Source organism: Macrobrachium rosenbergii, chromosome 58, assembly GCF_040412425.1.
Source record: "Macrobrachium rosenbergii isolate ZJJX-2024 chromosome 58, ASM4041242v1, whole genome shotgun sequence".
In the NCBI taxonomy this organism is placed as follows: Eukaryota; Metazoa; Arthropoda; class Malacostraca; order Decapoda; family Palaemonidae; genus Macrobrachium; species Macrobrachium rosenbergii.
In genome coordinates, this window is record NC_089798.1 from 16,914,977 (window position 1) to 16,941,211 (window position 26,235).

The 26,235-nt window shown below is 44.2% G+C and overlaps 1 pseudogene; it reads left to right on the forward strand.

The window, feature by feature from the left end:
• The window catches only part of LOC136837153 (3'-5' RNA helicase YTHDC2-like), a 1,085,270-nt pseudogene that overhangs the window by 107,861 nt on the left and 951,174 nt on the right, over nucleotides 1-26,235 (forward strand).

Genomic DNA, 26,235 nt, shown 5'->3' on the forward strand with positions numbered 1-26,235 from the left:
GGGAACTTGCCGCAAACAGTGTATCCCTTCTGGGAGCTTACCACTAACTGTGTCCTTTAGGGGTACAGGTCAATAAAAACTCATTTCCTTACAAGACTGATCCGATGCCATAGAAGTATCCCTTTTGGGGAGCTTGCTGCAAACTGTGTATCACTTTTTGGGGGTACAGGTCCATAAAAACTCAATTTCCTTACAGAACTTGATCAAATGCCTGGAAGCTGTGTATCCCCTTTTTGGGGAGCTTGCAAACTCTCTATCCCCTATCCAGGGAACTTACCCATAAACTGTGGATCCCTTTTAGGGAGCTTACCATATACTGTGTATCCTTTTGGAGGAGCTTGTGCAATCTAACTGAGCTTCAGCAACTAAACTGTAACTGCCTATTATTAGTGAGGCAGAAGTCCTGGGCAAAGGATTACTATACCTTTCACAGAAAAAGTAGACATTTCAGTCTGAGTTAGGTGGATCAGTATCCCTTTTGGAGGAAAGATCCATTCAACAATGAAGTAGCTGCATGGGAATAGAATTCTTCTGGGAGGTTTCTCCATGGCTAGCTTAAATTTATGTTCCTGATCCTTCTGGGTTCCAGCTGGGGGCCATTCGATGTGTGCCTCCATATTTTTTAATAGAATGTGAACTCCCGTAAAGATTCCTCTACTTCCTCCACGGGGTTGTACAAGTGGTGACTGATGTTAATGGGTTTTGGCCCACACATTGATGTTGTTCAGAGGAAGGGTTAAATATTTGCTGCCAGAAAGATAATCTCCCCCTTCCTCACCCTTACCGAACCCTACAACCCATTGAGACAGCTTAAAAGGAGCTGTTTCATCCTTAAAACTTGCTGCCAGGTGGCATACAGATCTCGCCCAAATCTGGCGACAAGCAAATTTTCCTTGTTTTTTTACAAGAACTATGCTCATGGCAGGTGGTATAGGCTGTACCACTGGCAAAAAGTAGACCAGGCAATTTTACTGGAATACTTGAACTGAGGATCCTGCCTAATGGTGGCCTGTAATGATATAAAGCAAGTTGTTATTGGAAGCTAGTTAGTATTGTTGTTTTAAGTGAGGACACTTCTGTGATTCCTCATATCGTTTCCATGTACAGGTTAATTTGATTTACAATTGTGCAGTTTTAATACATTCAATTAAATATCTATGTTAAACCTTCTAAGGTTTAGGTTAGTTTCATACCTGTACATGGCTGTATATTAGCACTACACTGTCAGTCCTTTTGCAATGGCCAAGTCAAATTTTTAATTCCAATTGTCATGCCATTCAGTTAACTGCTATGAACTAATTTTGTCTAAATACAGCGACTACTGTTTTTGTATAGCTTAGGGTAATGATTCTGGATTAATCTACGTGGGGCAGCCGATCAGAGACTACGGTCTACCCCAAAGCCAAATCAAAGTCCTTCAAAAGAGGCATAAATTAACACCATACAGAAAATGGGAAAAAACACGTTAAAGAGAAGAGATGAAGCTAAGAATAGAGGATTTCTTAGAAGGTTCTTGCTTAACCTATTCTAGGCTTATTTACGTAGGATGGATGACTGGTGATGGAGTTGTAAAGGCAACTCCCCAGCATCAACCAACAGGCTTGATATTGGAGATCTTAGAAACACCAGTGGCCAGTCTAATGCCTGCATGATGTATAGTCAAGCATTTTCAACCTGCTGGGGGTTGCAGAAGTGTATACTTCACACCCATAAAACAATTTCGATAAAACCAGAGCTTTATGCAACCTTTAAAGCACTTGATGGTCTGCACCCCAGGATGTGTGAGCTAAAATCTTAAAAATGTTTAAAATCTTCATAACACTTGTCTTCAGCATCTTTAGATGAGACACCCATGTTAACCTCACGATCAAAAATTAAACCAAGGAATTTGGTTTTCCACTGCATAGAAGTGCTGGCCTTTCATATATATATCTGGGTCTGGATAAAGCCCACGAATATGTAAAAGTGGACAACAACTGTTTTTGCTAGTCGAAATTTAAGCCCATTTAAATCTTGCATTTAGTGATATTATGCACTGTGAGTTAGAACAACAATAAGACATCCTTGATCTGCAAATGATATATAAAGATCATCAACTTGAAAGTGTGCAATACATCATAAGGAATATGTGGAGAAATACCATTGATAGCAAGTGCAAACAGGGTAACACTAAGAAAGCTACCTTGCGGGACCCCTTCTTCATGGAATTTACTTTCTGATAGAGTATTACCAATTCTAACTTGAAAGCATTGATGTGTCAGAAAGGCCTTAATAAACAATGGCAGTTCTCCTCTAAGTCTTGATTGATGGATGGCTTTAAGGATTCCATGTCTGCATGCTGTGTCATAAGCCTTTTCAAGGTCAAAATTATAGTAACATGATGCTGTTTGATGCAAAGCGATTCACATATAGATGACTCAAGATGAATTAAGACATCAGTAGTAGAATGTAATTTTCTAAATCCACACTGTGCAGGTGATAAAATATTGTTTTTTTCTGATACCCAAACAAGCCTTGCATTGACCATCTTTTCCATAATCTTACAAATACAAGATGTCAAATTGGGCAGCAACTTGCACATAAAAATTTGTCCTTTCCCAGTTTTAAAAAGGCTAAATTAAAGCTAGTTCCCAGGCAGTGGGAAACTGTGATCATGCAAATTCTGTTAATAATGCTAATTATGAAAAGTTTAGTGATCTTATGTACATGCTTAATCACTGCACATGGAACCTCATCAGGGCCTGGGGCTGTATCTGTACATGTTGACAAGGCAGAATCAAATTCTCTCTCAGTAAATGGAACATTGTAGGATTCTTCTTTGTTGGATGAAAAATCAAGTAGCTTTTGTTCTTCCCTGTAACGATAATGGAATCCAGGAGGTGTTTCCGATTTCTAGGAAACTTTTTCAAAATGGTCTGCTAATTTGTTGCTCACTTCCAATGTACCTGTGATGTATTGCCCATTAACCCTTAATACAGGGGGAAGGTTAGGAGTATATTTGCCTGTTATTTTATTGACTCTTCTCATACAGCTAGATGCAGAGTTCTTTTATTCACTGAAGCAAGGATGACCATGATCGACAACGGACTGCTTTTAATGCTCGCTGGAACTGTACTCTACACTTTTATATACTATGATGTCAAGTTCTGTTCAATTTCCTCGGCATCTAGTTACAGCAGTTCTTGTGGCCAAGTGAAGTAACTGGAGTTCTGGCGACCACCAAGGAACTGGTCGACAGCGGAAGAAGTCAGTGGTTTTAGGAATGGCATGCAATCCAGCAGTGTGAAGAGTGCTGCGCCGTAATCAATGGCATCATCAGCACTGCTAAACTCATCATCACCTTCGACTTCCTTAATTCCCTGAACTTATTCCAATCTGCTTTATCCAAGCACTAGCAGGGAGATCTATGCGTCAAGTGGACTAGTGCTTTTAATGATTATTGGTGCCTGCGGTCCCGCTGGTATGCCAGTCGTCAATGTTCTCCAGTGAAAGTCAATAAGGCCAGTTAGAACCTAGCTATGGATAGGTCAATACGCGACAAAGTGCCTGTTTGTACAGTATATGGTAAGTAGGCTCACCTGTATTAAAATCTATCTTTGTTTTCAACTAGTGATGTTGTAGGATTTCCTTTTCACAACCAATACAGCATCACTTACAATGAGATGTGTACTGTTAAATTGTCTCCTACAAGAAGGAAAGCGGTTATGAGGAAGTTAATCACCCCTACTACACCATTATAGCAGACATAATCATTACAGGAGGTGATAGAGAACAAACCCAGTATATTTTCTAATTAATTCTACTTGCCTGCTACTGCTTGAAGGGGAGTTGCAGACTTAAAGATATCTGAGGAATGTCATGGCGAATATAAAACAAAACTCCCTCATGACTTCCTACTTGAGGATTATAAGCAGTTCAGTATGCAGTGTATTCCCTGGACAGGTGTGCCTAGAAACCAGCATTGTTTCCTGTAAACAAATAAAAACTGGAGAGATTTCATGAATGAACATCTTAAGCTCTTCATACTTGACCCTCAGACTGCCAGCCCAGTTCAGTGCAAGATGGAGAGAAAATGCTGGTCATTTCTGGGGACTCTGAAAAGAGTCCTCAATTCTGAATTTTCATTTATTGTTACTTCTGATGACTTTTAAACGATGGTCAGAGATATTTTTTTGGTTTTACACTCTTTATAACATTATGTAGCTTAGCTGATTGGTGAGGATTGTGGTGTAGATCAACTGTGATTTTTGAGTAAATTATCTCATTAGGTGATTTTGATCCATCAACTAGAGACAATATTTCATACCTATTGCTAGGTGTTTCCAGCATGTCTTGTGACTGGAGGAAAGGAAGGAGTGGTCTCCTCTTTTCTATTGGAAAATGGGGAGGTGTGTTTGGTATTTTCCCTCTGTTATGAGAGCATTAACACTCTTGAGTACCGAGTTCCTCTCGTAAACCAGGCAGAGAAGGCACCCGAGATGACAGCCTGGGGCTGCTCATCTTAGGAGAAGGTGCAGAGGAGCGGGGAGTAATATCCAAAATTGGGTACCTGATATCTTATGTTTTGCATTCATTGGCCTACCTGGCATTTTTGTTTTATCTTGCTTGCTGATATTTGATTTCAAGGCCTTCGCATAATTCTTTTCCCTACTTAGAGTCTTCTAGCATAACCCACATATATGCTCACGTCTGATTTTTAATTAGAGCAGCTGTTTCCATTTGAAAATGTGGGCATTTTCTATCCGCACTGGACTTATGACGCAAATTACAGTGTGCACTGCGGTACTATTATTACGTCGCCATGAGCTGGTGCAGAACAGTTTGTCACACAACTTGTCATTTGCAGACTGGGAAGGATGACCATCTGAGACAGTTGAAGCACTGTATTGGTTTTGTTTGTATGGGCATACTGAAGCCACTGTTTCTATGGAAATGAGAGGAACATTATGATCCTTAAAAGTAATAATCATCGTGTAGTTTTGGAATTTTCACATTGCTGCAAACCTGTTTGGACACACCTAATATCCCCTCTTCTTTGAAGTCATATAAATCCCTGTTAGAAATTATATTCCATAACTAAAATTAATATGGGGTTTGATATCTACTAGCATTTCACTGCCACTCTACTTTGCATTCAGCTTATATGTGATTGTGTCTTGGGTTTTGCATGGATAAGAACAGATTTATCACCAAATCTACAAATGTCACTAATTCCTATAATGATTACTTTCTTTGGCAAATATTTACTGAATTTAAAATAACTATAATTCTCCTCTTTTGCATTTGCTATAAGCCACTGGGGGAGTTTAGGTACTCTCTGCAGATTATTTTCAAGAGTCAGAGACTCATTTTCATTCCAGTCAGCTGGGTGACCAACATCTAAATTTCTAGAATTTGTCTAAAGTGCTCCTTTATATTTACAATTATGAAGAATACTTTCAATGTTACATGTGGCACTAAAGGCATCTTTGCGTTTTCTCAAAAGAGATCCATGCTTCCCATTTCTCATCATCTTCATTGTAGTTCATACATATTTCTAAAATTTTCCCATATTGTTTAAATAATACAAAATAGATTCATAATATGGCATTCAAGGGGTATTTCTTATGCATGCAAAGTGTCAATTGCTATGGTGACTTTCATCACTCTTAGAATCTTTCTTTTGTGGGAGTTCCTTGTGGAAGGCTGCATCAACCTTAGTTTTACTTCTTTCTGAGTGGAGATCTGTCAGTGCCAATATCCTTTTCCAAGCCAGAAGTCGTTGCCAGTGGCGGTGAGTCGTCGGATCCAGGGGAGGGAAAAATACTTGCCAAATCCATAATTTATTGCCAGTTCGCATGCAGAAGTCCAAAGACACACCTGACACCCAGAACCCTACCACACAGACCCACAACACATGAAAGGGAAAACCGGGCAGCTTCTGCCTAGCCTTACCCCAACAAACCTCCAGAGCCCGCAAAGAAGACCCCAAGATACTGACCCGCACACACCAGACACGCCCACACACAAACCAGCTCACCTTTACCCAAAACTGATTGGTTATTTCAAGAAAGTATCTGGCTCGGTCAGGTATTTGCATTCTCCACCAATGGCACAAGTGAGTTGACTCCCCAACAGTCCCACCCCATACCCTACCCTTGGATAGCACCAATAAACACGGTGGCCCAGGTATAAGCCAATCCACCTGCTACAGGAGTTCTACCGCCACTCATGAGGACCGACTCCCCACTCCAAATGTATTACGGGCTTCCAGTTAAAAGCCAGGGAGTCCCATCTCTCCAAAAACCAGCTGCCCCCAGATTCAGATGCATGGGCTGATCCTGGAGTTGGTTCTGCCCTCCAAGATATTTATGGAAGATCCATCACTGCTTTTAGGTCCAAACCATATCAGGTGTAACGCTCAGCCACCTAACTCCTAATTAACCCGAATGCAAACCCCTTCCAAAACATGATCCCTTCTCTGACTCAATGGCAGTAAAATTTTGAGAAAGTGGAAATGCCCAAAGCCATTTTAAACCAAAAACTACATTAGGATGATTCATCAAGACCCAGACCCAAGGCCAGGGTCATGACCTCTTATCAGACGTCCTACTCAAGGGCATTGGTGGGGAGGGTGCCTGTGGGAACCATTGAGCAATATAGCAGCGATACAGAGCGGAGACCTGGGTAGTGGATGTCCTTCGTATAGGCCATATACTACCCTTTGAATTTCCGCCACCCCTCACTGGTGATCCAGTTCACTTCCAGACATATGTTCCTGGTTCACTGAAGGACCTTGCCCTGTGGGAAGAGGTGAAAGTAATGCTGAAGAAAGGCGCTGCAGAGGTCGTGAAAGATCAGCCTTCAGGGTTTTGCAGTTGTCTTTCTCATAGAGAAGGCGATGGGTGGTTGGAGGCCGGTCATAGATCTTTCTCCCCTGAACAGGTTTGTTCGCCAGACCCAGTTCAAGATGGAAACAGTACAGTACTTGATTCCATCAGGGAGTCCGACTTCATGCTTTTGGTGGACTTGAAGGATGTGTATTTTCAAATACCCATCCATCAGTCCTCCTGGAAATCCGCTTTACGGAAAAACAGTGTTCCAGTTCAGGGCATTTTGCTTTGGGCTCTCAACCGGTCCCCAAATGTTCATATATCTCAGCCTGGGGACATTCATAGGACATGTCTTATAGTATCTCAACAATTGGCTAGTTCTGGTGAGCTCTTGGTCACAGTTGCTCCCAGGACAGAGACTGGCTTCTCGAATTTTGTCACTAATTGGGGTGGTGATCAGACAGAAGCGATCTCACTACCCAGGCAGAGAGTGAGTATCTGGAGCAAGCTGACAGATGGCGGCAGCAAGGAGTCTACCCTTCAGACTCGCGTATCAGCAAGTTCAGAGAGGCAACACAGTTGTTCCTGTTATGACAGGAGAAACCGGCTCAGCAGTGGCAAGTCATTCTCGTTCACCTGTCATCCTTGGAGAAGCTGGTCCCTCGGGGCAGCTTCACCTTCGTTCTCTTCAGTGGAGAATGAAGGAGTTTTGGTCTCCAGCAAGGGACTCTGGATCCATCGACTGAGGGTTGGGGCGCAAACCTGGAAGAGTTGTTGGTTTCAGGTGTGTGGAACCAGAATGACAGACACCTCCACATCAATATCCTGGAACTCAAGGCGGCATTTTTGGCACTTCAGGAGTTTCAGGATCGAGTGATGGGGCACTCCATGGTGTTGATGAGTGACAATATTACAGTAGTTTCATCTGTCAACAAGCAGGGGTGACTGGTTTCCCTTCAGCTCCACATGTTGGCAGTGCAGGTGCATGAGTGGAAGGTCGCACACTTGGTAGAGCTGTCAGCCAGGCACATTCTGGGGACCTGGAACGTAGTGGGAGACAAGCTCAGTCGCCAGGGTCAGGTGATAGGGATAGGGTGATCCCTACACCCAGACATAGCGGAAAGGTTGTTCAATGATAGATCTCTTTGCAACTCGGCACAACAGAAAACTGCCAGTGTTCTGTTCAATCATGCCAGACCCATGGGCAGCAATAGAAGACACCTTCCAGCACCTATGGAACAATCTAGAGGGCTACACCTTTCCTCCATTTTGTCTGATTTGTCCGGGTGATCAACAGGGTCATGATCACCCCAAATCTCACGATGACCCTGGTGGCTCCCAAGTGGCTACATGCTGAATGGTGTCCAAACCTGCTAGCTCTAATTTCTGAGACATTCTCCCTTGGCACAACCTGCTGTGCCAGCCGCACAGGAGGTGGAAGGACTAGTACTTCATGCCTGGAGATCATCCAGCGTTTCTTGTGAGCAGGAGGTTTTTCTTGCCACACAGTGACAGAGATGCCTGGGTACCTTCATAAATCCTCTGCAGCTGTGTACCAGGGGAAATGGGCCATCTTCTGCGGTTGAGGTCATTGACGGGGTATCTCTCTTCATTAAGAGAATCTTCTCTCCATCTCATCTATTAAGGGCTACAGAGCTGCCCTTGGTCAAGTCCTTCGCTTGAAGGAGGTATATCTCTCTTCCTTGTGGGAGATCTCCATGCTGTTGAGAAGCTTCGAACAGTCTTGCCCTCCCAGGGAACTCAGGCCCCTTGAGCGGGATGTGACTCTCATCTTACAGAGCCCGACTCCTGCACCTTGCGAGCCTTTACAAGTCATCAGACAGGGATCTGACCTTCAAGACTTTCCTTGCTTCCCATGGCATCAGCAAAGAGAGTTGGCGAGCTTCATGGCTTTTCCTTTAATGTTAAGCACTCAAGGGGATGGGGATCTGTTACATGTTTGTCCCAGAATTCGTGGTGAAGACTCAAGAATCCATCAGTCCTGACGCCAGGTTCGAGTCCTTTTCGACCCCCTCCATAGAGGACTTTGTTGGTGGTGATCAAGATGAGATGCTACTGTGTCCAGTTAGGGTGCTGCGGTACTATCTTCAGAGGACTTGACATCTCAGGCCTGAGTGTTGACGACGCTTCGTTAGTACCAGCTCAACCAAGAAAGGGGTGTCCAAGAAATTGATTTCTTTCTGGCTTCGTGAGACAATCAAGTGAGCGTACTGTACATCTGACAAGGTAGACAGGAGTGCACTCCAAGTAAGGGCTCACGAAGTTAGTGGCATTGGTCCGTCCCTTGCATTCTGGAAACCCTGTCAGTTCTACAGGTATTAAGGGCGGGACTGTGGTCCCAACAAACCACATTCATATCCTTCTACCTTTGAGATGTTGCCCACAGGTCCTTGGACATGTTTTCCTTGGGTCCTGTGGTGGCTGCTCAACAAGTAGTGTAGCTCACCTGGCTCCCCTAGAGGGACAGGTAGCATCTCATCTAAGGTGTACGGTACGCGAGAGAGAATGTGTATGAGTGATTGACCTACTCCCTTTTCTCTTTTACCTTTCTCTCTTGTAGGGCAGAGAGGCAGGTGGTGAGCTGTCAAATGTTGGATGGGCATGTCTTGCAAGTGAGCATAGATAACTGAGTTCCCTGTCTATAATCTAGAGCAGACTGTTAGATGCAAGTCCTCCCCCTCTCTCTAGCAAGGGGAAAGAAGGGTTGACATTAAAACAAACCTATTGGTTTTATTAGCCTTTCATTGTCTCCGACATTATGGGTTCATCCAAGCCTTTTTTGGAATAACGACATAAAATCGTTCATTCAAGCCCAGAAGTCTGGCAGCTGAACACCCCATATGTTCAACAGACCAGAGGCACAGAACTCCTTCCTCAGCTCTTTGAAATTACTAGAAAAGAGAGATTCCAGGTGGTGAACTTCCAGTGGTTCAGAGATTTGCAGGACCCACCCTCCAGGGTAAGTCTCCTATGTAAGTGAAGGTTTTGTATTTTTGTGTGGGACAGTTACAAATTTTAAAGTAATTTGTATTTTTCCTAACATGCAAACCTGAAGGTCTTTACATGGGAGACTTACCCACTGGAGAGAGTGAGTCCTAGTCTCACGAACGACTGGAGAAGTTTACCCACTGAGAATCTCTTTCTGTATCAGAAGCTGAAATTCTGGCATTTATAGCAAGTGTTCTGAGCTTTGAGTGGTGACACATGTCGTTAATCCAAAGAAAACTGAATGAGCTTATAATGTCGGAGACAAGCAACAAACAATAGGTTGTTTAATGTCAGCCCTTCTTTCCCAGCACAGAGAGAGGAACCGTCTTTGGTCCTTCTGGGTATGAGCAGAACTCGGTGTAACGCTTGCAGATATGCCCATCGACGGCCGCCACCTGCTGCCTAGAGAAGGTAAAGAAGAAGAATAGTCAATCGCTCGCATACGCGATATATAAGCATTATATTGCCTTAGATGGATACTTTGCCTGTCACTCTGGGGAACAGATGACTACGCTACTGTTGGTGCAGCCGCCACGAGACGAAGAGCATGTCGAGACCTGTGGTCTCAAGGTAGAAGGAGACAACAGATATTGATTTGTTAGACCACAGTCCGCCCTTAATACCTGTGGGGTGACAGGAATTTCAGAATGCGCCAGACCAATGCCACTAACCGTGAGCCCTTGCTGGAGATGCGCTCCTGTCTTACTGTCAGGCTTTGTGCGCTCGCTTGTTGTGCTCGCGAAACCGAAGAAAAATCATTTACAACTGAACACTGTGGTTGAGGTAGCGGCGTGAATCACTCATGTGAAGTCTCTGAAGATAGTACCGCCAACGCAGACACAGTAACTCATCTTGATCGCCACCAACAAAAGTCCTGTGGAGAAGTCAGTTTCGAACTGGCGTCGAAAGACTGATGAATTCTGGTCTGCATTCTGGTTCAAACATGTAACAGATCGTCACTGATGTAGCGATAAAGAAAGCCATGAAACGCCAGCTCTTCTTTGATGCCATGAGGCTGAAAGTGACGAGTCGATCCTGTCTGTGAAGCCGCGAAGTGCGGGAGATCGGCTCGCAAATGAGTCCGCATCCGCTCGAGGCCGCAGTCTGGGCACGAACTGTTGACTTCTCGGCGTGGAGATCTCCCACGAAGAGGAGGGCTATGCCTCCTTCCAGCGAAGACGACCGGGGCGGCTCTGTGGCTGCAATGGGTGAGGATGAAGTTACTGCAATGAGAAGAGGATGCGTCAAGCGACCTGTTTCAGAAGGCCCATTCCCGGTACACAGCTGCAGGCTATGAAACCTTGGCGGTCCTCTCTGTCGCTGTGTGCTCCTGGCTCACAAGCACTGGATGATCCGAACGTAATTCTGGTCGGCTTTCCACTCACTGTGGCGACTGGCTTTGGCACGGGACCAGCGCGAGATGTCTCCAGAAAGTAGAGCCTAACGAACACCGACATGTAACTGAAGAACCGCCAGGGTCATGCATTGGTTGAAGGTGATCGTGACCCGGCCGTCGCCGGACAAATCGACGAAATATGGAGGTGTGGCCTGGAGAAGTATTTCATGGGTCTTTGGAAGGCTGATGCTATTGCTGCCCGTAGTCTGGCATGTTGGTAGAACGCTGGCAGTTTTCTGTTGTGCCGGTTACGAAGACTATCGTTGAACAACGCTTTCGCTATGTCTGGGTGGCCGAGGATCACCCTGTCCCTGCTGACCCTGGCGACTGAGCTGCTGGATAATAACACGGCTGGCTGGCCAGTGATGCGAGCCTTCCGCTCATGCACCTGCACTGCTGCATGTGGGCTGAGAAGAAACCGGTCGCCTGGCGATGACGATGAGGCTACTGTGTGTCGCTCATCATTTTCGTAGTGCCCCCATCCTTTCGATCTGAAGCCGCGAGGTGCCAGTCTTACTTTGGCAGAGACAGTGATGTTAGGGAGGTGTCTGTCATTCTGGTTCCACACACCTGAGCAACAGCCTTGTCCCTCGGTGATGGATCCAGAACTCACTGGTGAAGACGAAAAACTCTGGAGTGCTCCACTGAAAGAGCAGAAGCTTGCCCGAGGATCAGCTTTCTCAGGATGACAGGTGAGCAGGCTGGCTGCACTGGAGGCTCTGTCTTTAGACAGCATGTTGCCTCTGAACTGCAATCTGGCAGTCTGAGGTGAATATTTGCTGCTGTGTCGGCTGCCCAGTCTGCTCTGCTGAGTATTGAGATCCAACTTTCTTTAGTCACCACTCCTGAGTGTGAGCAAATTCGGAAGCCATCTTCTATCCTGGGGCGCTTCTTGACAAACTCACCAGGCTGGTGCTCGCCGTGCGTGTGAATGTCCCGAGCTGAATGAGGTGGACGTTGGCTTAAACAAAGTAGCCCTGAACGCAGAACATATTTTCAGGTAAGCCGGAGTTTGCTGGAGGACTGGTGGATGGTGCAAAATACACGTAAATCCGCAAGCGCTGATCGAGACTTTCGATGGAATCAGTAGCGCACTGCCGTGGCGAATGGCGAACAAACGAAGATGTCTGACGACCAACTGCCCATGCTGCTATGAAGACGGCGCAAAACCTGGCGGTCTTTCACGTTTTCTGCAGCGCCTTTTCTTCGTACTTTTCTGTTGCACATGGAAGATCTGAGGGAATAGTTGGAATGGTTCCAGGTACCTGGGCAGAGGCGCTTAAGGTGGTTCACCTGGACTACCGATTGGCGATCAGCGTTGCGCGAGTTTTTGAAATTCTGCCGTGGCGTCAGGTACTTGCTATATATAACTACCAGGGTAAGTATGTTCAAAATTTATTTTATTATGAAAATATCATTTTTGCTTTTTTCTCCAGGTTGACAGCTGAGCATCGCCAAGTTACGAGCGAGTTCCCCCACTTGGCGAAAGCTGCCCTCATACAGTGGATATCAAGATGACCACAGTGATGGTAATACAAGATCTCCACATCGATGTCAACACCATGCCCCAAAAGGATGATCAATCGCTGTTGGTTCTCTGGCACTTCCTGTATGCCACTGCCTCCTGTCGCTCGTGCCTGTGGTCCCAACTGCTCCTGCTGTGCCTCCTGTCTTTTTGCTCCTGTTGCCCCTGGTGGCCAGCCACTGGGGAACCCTGTGTTTGAGGCTGGAGTTTGGTGGATTTCCTCCTTGGGCCAGGGATCTTTTGATAAGCCCTAAGGGTTTTGTTTCCTTAACAAGGCCTTTTGGATGTGATAGGTGAACTGGCTCATGTCACAGCTCATCCTTTGGGAGTAATAGACAACAAGCTGTCCATTTCTGTAGCTGCAGGGACAGAGAAGGAGACACAGAACACCGAAATAGTACTTTTCTCCACCTTTCCCAGGCCACTAAGGAAGTCTCCTCTTCTTCCTCTTACTTTAAATGCACTTTGAGCAATTCAACCTCTTTTCCCGTTCTTCCTGCCATGCTCAGAGGGAAGAAGTGTCTTTGGCAGCAAGGATCCAGATTTCTTCTGCCAAGGGGGGATTTGCATTTCCTTCACTGTATCAAGACTCCCAGTCTGATTAGCTCCTGACCCTGTGTGTACCAGGAGGTACAGATTGGCCACTTCACTCAAGTGTGGGAACACTTAGTTGTAGATACCCTGGTAAAGGAAGTTCTTTTGGAAGGTTATTGCATTCCTTTCAGAGAAATTCAGTGCCTCTTCAACCACCTTTTAACCTTTCATTTATACAGAGCAAGCTAGAGAAAGAGAGGTGTTGGTAAAGTCAGTCCTCCATTAGAGAAGGCAGCATTAGAGGCAGTACCAGCAACTTTTGCTGACCTTTACACAGGCTATTCCTAGTGCCAGGCAATGGAGGTTGGAGGACAGTCTTAGACATATACAGGCTCAACCTCTGTGGCCAGCAGTTTCACTTTTTCCATGGAGTCTGCCTCCATAGTACTTCAACTCGATGGAGGAAGGACATGAATGTTTATGGGGGTAGTTGAATGATCGTACTCTTGTGTCCCCATTCACCAGCTGTCAGGAAGTGCTGACTCTCTTTGTCTATGGGGAAAGACATATCAATGTTGAGCTCTTCATTTCAGGGTAGTTTTTACTGGGTGCTATCCTCTTCATGAATGTTTACTTATTAGGAGTAAAGTTACTTTTGTACCTGGACGACCAGATTATCTTTGTGAAGTCCAGAGGGTTTGCATGAGGGCAGAGAGCCTCTACAGGGCTTTGCAAGGTCCTAGGCTTACTAAGAATGTCACAGGTCATCTCTGGAACTTACACAAAGAGTGACCAAATTGGGTATGGTGATTGATTCTATTTCAGTTCAAGGTTTTCCAACACAAACTCTAGTAGACAACCTGTTGTTAATCATGAGAGAATTCTCCTCCTCAGGAGCATGCCCACTGATGCTGGTTATATCATAGGCCACATGTCTTCTCTGGGAAGTTAGTTCCGAGTGCTTGACTTTGATGTTACCTCTTCAGTTGCACTGGCATGGAGAGAGACTTTTGCCAGACCATGAGTTGTAGCGTGGAGCCTAGAACAGGTTCTTTCCCTTCATTGGTCATCATCCATGGTACAGGCAGTCCCCGGTTATCGGCAATCAGGTTTTATGGCGCTTGTCTACTGGCGATGATAACCGGATCTTCGATACCGATCTCCAGTCATCGGTGCCCGATCTCTGGTTATCGGCTCCAACTCTGGTTATTGGTGTCAATAACCAGGGATCAGCACTAATGTTGCCGATTTCCCGGTTATCATCACGCTTGTCGGAACAGAACCCTGCCCGATAACCGGGGCCTGCCTGTAATTCTTCGCAGGGAAGTCCTAGAGTCCCTGAGCCCTGACCTCTCACTGTATTCAGTTGCCTCAGACAAAGGAGGGGGTGTGGTTTTCAGGAACCAGTTGCTTCAAGGTTATGATTGCCAGTAGAAATGAGTCTTCCCATTAACTGCAAGGAGTCATTGGCTATCCAGGGGAATTTAAGTAACTGTGTCTTCTCGGACGTGCCTGCCCTAGCTCACATTAGAAGACAAAGGCAGAATTGGAAACCTTAGTAGCCATCACCAGGACTTAAGCCTTTGGACAGTGGAGAGAATATTGCCCATATGCCTTAGTTGTTTCGTGGTTGACTGTATGTTTGGTAGACACATTAAGTCATCCAGGACAGGTACTCTCCCGCATTGATCTTTACCTATAGTTTGCAAGGCAATTTTGGAGAGTGGCCAACCCTCATTGATTTCTTTGCAGTGAAGCTGAATCATTATCTCAGCTGTATGTCTCCCAGCTCTGAGCCCTCAAGCCTTGGCAGTAGGCATTATGATTCAAGATTGGACAAACCTATTCATGTATGCCTTCCCTATGTTTCTGCTGTTGAAGGGGGTTACTGTAGGGTTGAGGACTATACCAGGAACTCCATGTTTCTAATTGCACTTTGGTGGCTGAGGAGGCATTAGTTCCCAGTCCTTCCGTGATATCAGTGAGTTCTCAGGCATTACCTCCATAGACAAACCTGCTCGTCAGTAGGGACAGGAAGCTTTACGGAAATATCGAAATGCTTTGCCTAACTGCATGGAACTGTTGTCTAGCTCCCAGACTGTTATAAGTCATCTAGAGCTTCTTCCTAATAACAAGAGGAAAGTCCACTAATTTCTTGTTCAGTATTGCAGCAGAAGCTGTATAGATTTTAGTGCAAGTCCAGGGGCAGTCCTTGTCTTCTCACCAATATTAATAATATTAACCATGTATAGGGGCAAGACTACAAATCCATTCTGACTTAGGCAAATCTATTGACACTTTTCAGCTGGACTGCTGAAAGGTTCTGCTGAGCTGCTTTTATGGACATTCATCTGTACACAGAGATGCTCAGATCAAGGTTGGGGAACAACTTGAGGAAACCCAGGCCTCGGGCCTCTGGGGGTTCAGAACGTGAGAGAGTCAATAAATCTTGGAAAATCAAGGCTGTAAAGGAAGCCTCAATTGTTTTCCAGTCCTAGTGCACAACAGAGTAGTGGCTGTGTTTAGCAACAGCGTAATTGCCGTGTCGTGTCTGAAGAAGGGCCAGGGCAGTTGGGGGCGGGACAGGCTCAACAGAACTCAATACTATACCACAGAGAGTCCTGTGAGGGTGCAAAGAATGAAAAGTGTCTCTTCTTCCCCAATTTTTATCGGGAGTCTCAACATACTGGCTGATTTGCTAAGTCGCTCCCTTCAGGTATTTGGGGGAGAGTGGACTTTGGCTCTGGAAGTAATATGTCAAGTTCTCGAAGTGGCCAGCAACTGTGGACTTATTCGCGACGTGATTAAACCATCATCTTCCAGTTTATTTCTCACCAATAATGGTCCCCATGTCGATAGGGGCACTGATGTGACGTTACAAATTGGGATCACATGCAGGTGTACGCCTTTCCTCCATCCGGTGTCATTCATCAGGTAATAAGGAAATTGTGGAGAGTGTCAAGATCGTCTGTAACTCTAATAGCCCTGCTTGCCATAACACGCTTGGTCTCCGGAACTCCTGAGCTCCCTACGGAAGTTCCAATGTCCCTACCCATGCGAAACTTCTTCTCAGACGACCACATTCTCATCATTATTATCCAAACCCTTGCATGCTGTACCTAGTTGCAGGGTGACTGTAGAGAGAGCCACTAGACAGTCCGGACTCCCTAAAGCTGTCTAGATAGTTTTCTTTTAGCTTGAGAAAGTCAACCCATAAGCTTTACCAGGTTCAACTAGACAAGGTATAGAAGTTAGTGTTGTAAGGAAGGTCATTCCATCTCTAAACCTTCCATAGCCAAAATAGCTGATTTTCTTTTATTCCTTTGGAAAGTCAAGGGTCTTTCGTATTCAACTATTGCTGACTCATCTCAACGATTAGCGGTACAATTAGTTTCCCTTCCTGAAATCTCTAGTAGTAAGATAATCGATGATTTGTTCACGTTCTTTTTAAGATTGAACGTCCTGTCTCGCCGACTCAGGCTCCTCCGTGGGACTTGTCGGAAGTACTTCAATATTTTCTTGCATTCCCTGCCTTTGAACCCATTGAAGCTTATAACGTTAAGACAGTGACTAAGAAGTTGCTTTATCTTACGGCTTTAGCTTCAGCTAAAGGGTGGGCGAGCTTCAGTCAGTTTCTAGGTTGGGTTTCTATGTGAGAAATGATACATATTTGTCTGTCTTCGGGATTTGTGGCAAAGACAGAGTCGGAGGTTAAAACTCTGCCTCGCTCATTTTAAAGTTCTTCATCTACAAGTGTTCGTTACGGCAATCCAGCGGAGATATGTTTATGTCCGTGTGAGCATTAAAATCTATTTATCGAAGGTTGGGAAACTCCGTCCCACTTCGGGCATACACTTCTTGTCTCTCCGCTGAATCCTCCCGTCCGCTGTCAGAGAATGGGATTAGTTACTTTCGGAGGGAGGTGATTTCCGAGGCTTCAGGGTTGTTCTTCATCAATTTCTTCAGCTCTGTATTTTCCTGACCGCACAGTATTCGAGTATGTCCATTTCATCTTCCTTTCTAAGGAATTATTCAGTGTCTTCTATTCTGGAGGCAGCTACTTGGAATTCCGTCTGTGTGTTTACTTTCTTTTACTTAGAGACATTCAATTCCGCCTCATAGCGTGTAGTGGTGAAGTCTACTATCTGGGTGCGTTCATTTAGCTGAGGTGGTATTTGGTGCGGAGGTTCAGAGGGTTATTCTCTTAGTCCACGTGTAGCGGCAAAGTCTATTATCTAGGGTGCGTTCATTTAGCTGAGGTGGTATTTACTTAGTGAGAAGATTCTTAGGTTAACCAGATAGAGGAATACCTTTTAGTCTTTAGAATTCTTAGGCAACAGTGATAGTATAATCACATGAACTTAGGTTTAGTACATTTTAAGTATCTTAGTCTTTGATAGTTTCCCTACGAGAGTCCAAGGGGGTGCTCTAGTAGGCTAGGCTATTTCATCGGCGCTGAGATACTTCTTCGCTCGTCGATCGTCGGGCCTTATCCAGAGGATCAGCAGCTCAGCACACACTGCTTCATTTCCCTCCATACATGAGAGGCTATGAATAGCCACATGGGAGGTTCACCGTACTCCTCTGTACATGAGAGGTTCTGAAGGACCACATGGAGGTCGACAGACCGAGACAGTACAGACCTGATGGGCGATCAAAGTACTCTCCAGCATGTCTCTCTCACTAAAAGCATCGATTGATAAGGTGAGTGTATAACTAAATAGATATACTATGTCAGAGCAGATTGGTAGCTGTCATCTCTGCGGTTGTAAAAAGGTGGTGGGCTGGAAATTTTAGATTGTTCTCCTGGAGGGTCAGCCACTCTGCACTCTGCCTCATTCTCCTCCGTATATGAGAGGTTCTGAAGAGCCACATGGGAGGTCGACGGACTTTGTACTGACCTGACTGTCGATCAAAGTACTCTCCAACATGTCTCTTCACTGAAAGCATTGATTGATATGGTGGAGTGTATGACTAAATGAATATCTTATGCAGAGCAGATTGGTGAGCTACCATCTCTGCAGTTGTCAAATGGCATGCAATAGAATCCTGCCGCCTCTAAATGTTGTTAATCGGGGAATTCAGGTGCTCAGGAGTTTATTGCGTTATAAAGTTTCATAATAAAACTAATATTGTAATACAGTACTTACCTGAACACCTGAATGATTCCCCACCCTCCTTTCCCCCACATCAATTTTGACCTTGAATAAAGCAAGTGACGAAAGTGGGAGTGTAGCCACACCTGTGTCAGCGTTGCCAACCATTTGTCATGGTAGCTCAAGTGACAAGATTTTACCTGCACCATTTGTTAACGCTGGCTGTTAAAATTCCCAATAGTGGATTGGTAATTGAGAGTTGTTCTAGTGGGATTAAGGCATGAATTCAGGTGTTCAGGTAAGTATTACAATATTAGTTTTATTACGAAAACTTCATATTTTCTACCTGTTTTGAGAACATTAATGGGTTGGCCTCTAGACCTCAAGAACCTTTACACTGTCCTCAGATGTCTCGGAGGCAGATTGGGGCCATTCTGAGAAACATTTGATGTCAGGGAGTGGGAAGGTAAACAACCTACAGCTTTTGGCAGTTTGGAATGGTCTTGCACCCAGAACATCTAGTCAGAGATGGTGCGATTGCCCTCTTTTCCAACAATTCAACCTCTCTATTCTTACATAAGACGACACGGAGAGACAGATAAAGAGATTTGTTCAGGCTAGCAAAGAAACTTTATTCTCCTGTAGACAGAGCCCAGCAACATTATTCCTGTACCTCATTTTGTCCCCAGGGAAAAACATTGTTATTAAAGACCAACTCAGGAGAAAAGGGCAAGGTCTTCAGTCAGATAGTCTCCTCTTCCTCAGGTTTGCCAAGTTGTGAAACCTCTGGGAGACCCAACACCAATCTGTTCACGACAGCCCAAAACACTACTCTCGTAATTTACACTACCCTCCATGCCAGAAGCCTCAGGCATGGGCAGTTGATGCCTTCCTTCAAAAATGCTTAACCCTAGACCTTTATGCTTTTCCTCTGTGTACTGTTTTGAGGAAATACTCAACAAGTTGTGAGTTTTGCAGAACACATGGATGATTTTGATAGCTCATTGGTACCCCTAAAGGGAATGGTTCCCCTAACTTCCTTTCCTGGTGGTAGATGTTTCTCATCTTTTTCCATTCAGTAAAGACCTTTTCAGACAATCTTATTTGAGAAGATTCCATCAAACCTCCACATGCTTCATTTGACCATGTGGGGATTGTCATTGTCTGTTATGAGCTAAAGGGCATTTCTAGCAATCCTTAAGTCTAGAAGGCCTCCACTGTTAGACTTGTGTGTATCAATAACAGGGGTCAGTTTATTGATCATAGTGCTTGTCCAGAGTTATATCCAGCCCTTGTTCACTAGGTAGCCTGATTTAAGTTCTGCCAGTATCACTGGTACACAAAGCAGTTTTCTGTAACAGCAATTAAAGGATACCACTTTACATTACAGTCCGTTCTGACTGGAATATCGCTCATGATTTAAAGTTTGAAGAAATTTTCTATCTTTTGTGCTGGAAATTTCAATCTTCCTATCATGGTTTATGTTGAAATTTAGACGTAGTCTCCCAGATTTGAGCATAACCTCAGTTTGAGCCTTTTGATAAGGCATCTCTTAAGAACTTTGAAGACACCTTTCTTTTAGCTCTTGCTGCGCAAAGAGTTGAAGACACCTTTCTTTTAGCTTTGCTGTGGCAAAAGTGTGTTAGTGAGCTTCAAGGCCTTTCTTGTATGTTGGCCCTGTTCTAATGGCAACCTCTCTTTTCTTTCATTGCTAGAGAAAAGATATAGAAGTGGAAGACCTTCTCATATTTGTGACAGTGCCTAATTTAACTACTTTGGTAGGCAATGCCGTATGTGGCTGCCTTATGCCGAGTTAGAACTCTTGGGTTTATATTAGCTCTTAGGGGTTTATATATGAGCTTCAAGCCCTTTCTTGTATGTGGGGCTTTGTTCTAGTGGCAACCTCTCTCTTTTCTTTCATTGCTTAGAGAAAAGATTAGAAGTGAAACCCTTCCTCAGTCGAACCTGTAATACATTCCCAGGTATCGGCAGACAGCCACTGGAAAGGCGTCTTGATGGATGTGTAGTGTTAGACAGCCACTGGAAAGGCATCTTGATAGATGTGTAGTATTATCATCACTTGTCAAATTGACATCTTCCTGAGTGCCTGGCACCCAGTTCCTGTTCTCTCAGCCTATTCCTGAACGCCTGACATCAGTTCCCAGGTGTACGGCACTCTCTTTAGTACTGGCGCCAACCTGCAGAGTTTCCTTTGCCCACTCTATGCCCCCAGCACAAGCACTTACGCCAGCTCCTCTTTAGTACTCGGTGCTCATCTTTGCTAAGAACACTTGTTCTTTCTTGAGCGCCAGTCTCGATTGAATGCCTGGCTCCGGCTTTTCAAGTAGCCGGCGCCAGTCCCCAATCACCATGCGCCAACTCTTCAGTATCAGACTCCCGCCTCTGAGCATCATACAGACCGCTCACAAGTGTTTGGCCCTCTTCAGTCTGTTCCACCTTCGCCTAGAGTGAGAGAGACGAGCCAACGTTGCTCCTTTTTAGCGACAATCAGTGTCTCGAGTCTTGTCCTGTGCAAACGGACTTTTGTGTCCTGAATTTTTTAGCTTGTTGAAGAAATCTCCCACCTCTGGCATTTTCTTCATCCTCCAAGAAGCCTCTCAGGAAGGTGGGAATTTTACTTTTGTTGAAAAGGGAGCAAGACAAGCGTTTTTGGACTTTCCCCCCTCTGCTGTCGACGGAACTAGACCTTGTTGAAGATCTTGTCAAGATTTTGAAGTTAAAGTTTTTTCTTGACTGGCAGCAGGAGCACGGGCTAAGAAGATAGAGGACTCCCAAGTGTTTATCGTGAGAAACCTCGCCTTGGATTGTCTCTTAGTCCTGTCCTGTACGGACAAGACAGTTGAGATGGTTTTTAGAGATTTCCATTGTTTTTCTTTGGAATCTCAAGAAGAGAGAGCTCTGGTGTTCCTTTACCACTGTAAGAGCCACACAGTCACCATCAGCCCTGTTATTTTTGCCTATAGACCTACATCACCTCTTCCTCAGAACACAGCCTCTGTCACAAGAGTCAGCTTTTGGCGTCACAAGAGTCAGCTTTTTGCGTCACAAGAGTCAGCTTTTTGACGTCAGTCTCAACTCTCTGCATTTTTGGCTTTCCGTCTGCCTAGAGAATCAGCTAATTTCAGACAGTCCGCTGATTTCTAGCCCCTTTTTTCTTCTTACTTGGAACATTAGTGGATGAGTCTACTGGGGACTCTGTCATCCATCAAGACGTTAGTCAAGTTAGATAGACTTCATATGAGAGTTTTGCAATTCCTTCATCCAGTTCCAGGTTTCGGCACATACAGAAAGCGCCCGTAACATTTTTTGGTTCTTCACAGCTGCTGAAGATACACGCAGTTGACGGTTGCCAATTCTCCGCTTCCTGTCAAGCGTAAGGAGGCTAGCTTCATCTCACAGCCTTCCTGCAGTTATGCTGTGGTTCCTGCTGTCTCTTCCTCGGTCCGACTTCCTTTGAAATGATGATGCTTTCTCTCATGGCCATTCTTGTGTTGGAGACCTTACTTGGGCTCCAAGCTAGAGGAGAAAGTGTCTTGAACCCTCTCGGACCAGATTTCCCTAGTGGCACCCATTCCTGAATGCCTGGAATCAACTTCCAAGCTCCTGGCACCTAGCACCAATTCCTGAATACCTGATGCCTGTTTCAGAATGCTCAGCATTATCTAGCCAGTACTAGGCCCCGCTGCTGAACACCTAGCGCCTGCCTACAGACTATTTTTATGTTTAAAGGGTTGTGTCTGACTGCAGAAGAATTTTTCATTCCTGGTTTTGAAAAAGGCCACTATTATCCCATGCCCAAGCTTTTGTCTCTCTTATGGACTTTTCAAGCCTTTTATAATTGTGCCAGATATTAGTTTCCTCCACATACTGTTCCGCATATGTTTTTCAGTCTGTCTGAGGTGCTTTTGAGTCCATGTAAGGTGTTATCGAGGCCAAATAAGAAAGCGAGCCCGCACAGATGTTCACGTGTCTGCACAGTTGTCAAGTGTGAGGAGAGTCAGCAACTAGTCCATACAGTTGTCTGTGAGTCTGCTGCATGGTGATCTGCAAGTTCACTCTGGTTGCTTTCTACTCCGCAGGGTAGTCAGCAAGCATGCATGGCCCACAGCTCCTTTTTTTCTCTTGAATAGAGAACGAAGCTCAAGATGGAGATGAACCAGACAGTTTGTCGTCCATTCTCCAAGGCAATTGGATGGAGACCTTGGATATGCAGGATACAGTGTCGCCCCTTATTGCGGTCTCACGATTGTGGATTCACCTATTTATGGATTTCACAGTGGAACGTATATACACATTCGCAGAAAATTCGCCCATTAGCGGTATTTTTCACTGAGAAATATTCACTAATTAATGTATTTTCATGATAAAACTATTAAAATATTAAGGTATAAGCATTTTTAGAGTTTTTTTTTTGTGTTTGAACTATCAAAATAGGCAGTTCTAAGTGTTTTTAGAGGGGTTTTAAATACTAGCGGATTTTAGCTATTCTTGGGGAGTGTGGTATGCATCCATCGCGAATATGGGGGCTTTACTGTACTTCTTTCCATGTCTATGTCCGGACTTCAGAGAGTATCTCAGGTCCGTCTTAGCAGACAGGATCTTCCAGTTTGGGGATCTATGGCACAAGGCTTCTCTCAAGCCCTCACTCCTCTTACATACTGTAGAGACCATTGCGATGCAGATGTCAATCTTCGAGCTCCGTCTCCCAGAATAAGTGAGCGATTTTCTGTAGCTGGTGTCTCAGATCCTATGTCCCTCCTTTCGAGACATCTGTGATCCTTTGACTAGTCCAAGCAAGGAAGAAAATCCAGTCTCCTGGAACCTGGATGTATGTTTGAAGTGACTGCTGAGACGTTTTAGTGAGATCCAAACCATCATTCTAGAGTAGGTCTATTTCACAAGGAGACACGGTTTGCTCGTTTACCCTTGGATTTTGGCCTAGAACAAGGACCTTTCCAAACCTGGTTTGTATACCTAGGAAAAAATGCAAATTACTTTTGTATTTTTACTATTATTTATATTCTCATGGCAAAACTTGACAATAGTTTTGTTCTCTTCCCCTGAGGGCTGCATGCTTGTTTATCTGGGAGATTGTGACTGTATGAATTCCTTAGAGGTTTATGAAGGATGTTTTTCCTCAAAATTTTTAATAAATACTGTATATAACTGAATTTATACTGTAGTACAGCATGTTTGTTTTTGGATGTAATTTGACAGATGTTTTTCTTGCCAGAACAAAATGGGGCGTGATCCAGGTCCAAACACTCGCTTCAATGAAGCAAAGTGGAGTGAGGAATTGAAGATAACAATTGCACTTGCTCTCAAGAAACTGACAAATGATGATCAGAAAGGTAAGAATCATCATTAAGCTTTAGAATAGTTTATTTTTTTACAGTAACACTAAAGATAAATTTTTTACTTGTGTTTTGTAAGTGACACTTCAGATATTGTTTTATTGGTCATTTAATGAATATGTCTTATAGGTTGTAGATTTTTACTTTTAAAAAAGTAAATTTTAAAATGATGTGACATTTGAATATTTTTGTTCCAGTCAGAATGTGTTAAAAGTTAATGTTTGAATTCAGTACAAACCAGAGCTTTACAGAAACATATTAGGTATTCATATGTCCTTTTAAGATGGGTATAAATACAGGTTGACCTTCTCAAATACGACATTATGAGACGTGATCAATCCCTAATTAGTGAAAAATCTTCATTACAGAAGGATTACCCCAAAATAATAACACCTTTTCATCATCCCTTGAAAAAATGCTGACCCTATAAAATTATTTTGTCATATATTCTGTGTAAAGAGTGAGTCCAGAGTTTCTAGGTGGTCAACAGTTAAACTTGGCTATATTTTACATCAGGACATTTGACTGCCCTCACACTACAGTATGCTCTCTCTCTCTCTCTCTCTCTCTCTCTCTCTCTCTCTCTCTCTCTCTCTCTCTCTCTCTCTCTCTCTCTCTCTCTCTCTCTCTCTCTCTCTCTAGTGTTTTGTATCATTATTTTGTAATTTTTGATAAAGGCATAACTCTTACATGCTGTCATATCTTAAATCTAGTCATTAAAATTTACATCAAAATTTTCTTCTGCGTGAGAGGGTATCAGAGCCTTTGTCTGCTTGTAGCCTGTTCCTGGACTGCCCAGCATCAGTAGACTTTCGTCACTGCCAGGAACCATGGCATGCTTCAAGACAGAGGCCTGCCTTCGCCACCTGTCTGCAGCCATCTATTGTCTCGTAATCAATTTTCTCTGAGATATTTGTTCAGTAGAGGTTAGCACTTGTGTCACCATCTCACATGTCATCATCATTTGGCCCCTAGTATGACATCTTGATGAAGTGAGGGCAAAGAGGCCTGGCCTTCAAGCCCGGGTCCTAAAAATCATCCTACGTAGTTTTTGGTGTAAATGGCATGAGGACATTTCCACTTCCCACAAAATTTTACTGCTTAGGTGAGTCTGAGAAGGGTCATGTTTTGGAAGGGGTATGCATTCGAAGCTAATTGTGGGAGTTGTGGTGGTTGAGTCGCCACTCAATATGGTTTGGACCTAAGAGATAGTGATGGGATTTTCCCATCGCTATTTTGAGGGCAGAACCATCTTCTGAATCAGCCCCATCGGAATCCAGGGGCCTGGTTTTTGGGGATGGGAGTCCACCAATACATTTGGAGTGGGGAATCAGTCCCCATTAGTGGGGGCAGAACTCCCAGCAGGCCAATTGGCTTATACCTGGGCCACTGCAAGCGTGTGGTGCTATCCAGAAAGGGTAGGGTATGGGGTGGACTATTGGGAGTCAACTCTCACTTGTGCTATTTGTGGAGAATCGTGAATGCCTGACGTGATCCACAATACTTTCTTGATATTATAACCAAGCAGTTTTGGGTGGGTGGGTGAGTTGGTGTGTGGGTGTGTGTGTGTGTGTGTGTGTGTGGTGAAGGTCTGGTGTGTGCATGCTTGGCATCTTTGAGTCTCTTCATGGGCTTTGGGGTGGGGAGGAAGGCTAGACAGTAGAAGCTGCGTGGTTTTCCCTTTTCTGATATGCTGTTGGGGTCTGTGTGGGGATCTTGGGTGTCGGATGTGCACTTTTAGGACTTCTGCATGTGAGCTAGCAATAATTTATGGATTTGGCAAGTAGTTTTCCCTCCCCTTGATCCGACAACTCACCAGCATTGGCAGCGACTTCTGGCATAGAAAGGATGTTGGTGTTGACTTACAGATTCAACTCATAAAGAAGAAACTAAGGTTGATGCAACCTCTCCACAGGGAAATTCCACAAAGGAAAGATTCTAAGAGTGAGGAAAGTCACCATGGAAAATTGACAATTCTGCATGCATATGAAATACCCCTTGAATGCCATTATGAGTATTTTGTATCATTTAAACAATATGGGAAAATTTTAGAATGTCATTACGAACTACAGTGAAGCTAATGTGAAATGATAAGTCTGGATCTCTTTTGAGAAACATGAAGGTGCCTTTAGTGCCACATGTAACATTAAAAGTATTCTTCTTCATAATTGTAATATACAGGAGGACTTTGTGACAAATTCTCTAGAAAATTAGATGTTTATCACCCAGCTGACTGGAATGAAAATGAGTCTCCGACTCGTGAAAATAATCTGCAGGAGTACCTAAACTCCCCAGTGTCATATAGCAACTACAAAGAGGAGAATGATAATTATTTTAAATTCAGTAAATATTTGCAAAAGAAAGTAGGCACTATAGGAAATGGTGACATTTCTAGATTTGTAAGAAATCTGTTCTTATTCATGCAAAATCAAGACAAAATCACTTAAGCTTTGCAGTTTAAAAGTAGATGACAGTGAAATGTTAGCAG